Source organism: Penaeus monodon, chromosome 30 (genome assembly GCF_015228065.2).
Source record: "Penaeus monodon isolate SGIC_2016 chromosome 30, NSTDA_Pmon_1, whole genome shotgun sequence".
Lineage (NCBI taxonomy): Eukaryota > Metazoa > Arthropoda > Malacostraca > Decapoda > Penaeidae > Penaeus > Penaeus monodon.
In genome coordinates, this window is record NC_051415.1 from 11232956 (window position 1) to 11233169 (window position 214).

General features: G+C 25.2%; 1 protein-coding gene across 1 annotated transcript in view; it reads right to left on the reverse strand.

Moving 5' to 3' along the window:
* The window catches only part of LOC119592519 (adenylate cyclase type 1-like), a gene marked incomplete in the record, with an annotated part of 97990 nt that overhangs the window by 64953 nt on the left and 32823 nt on the right, over positions 1-214 (reverse strand).

Consider the following 214-nt stretch of genomic DNA (forward strand, 5'->3'; position numbering starts at 1 on the left):
TTTTTTTCTAAATGTTCTCTTCTTTCTAACTTTATACTATCCTCGACTTCTACATATATATTTTTTTTCTTGCTATTATCAACTCTATCATGTAATACCGATATTATTAATATCGTTATCACCAATGTTACAAAAGCAATAAATTTATCTCTTTTGCCTAAGATATCTACATCCTAACTACTAATTAATCTTACTTCTTTCTTTCTTCTTTCTT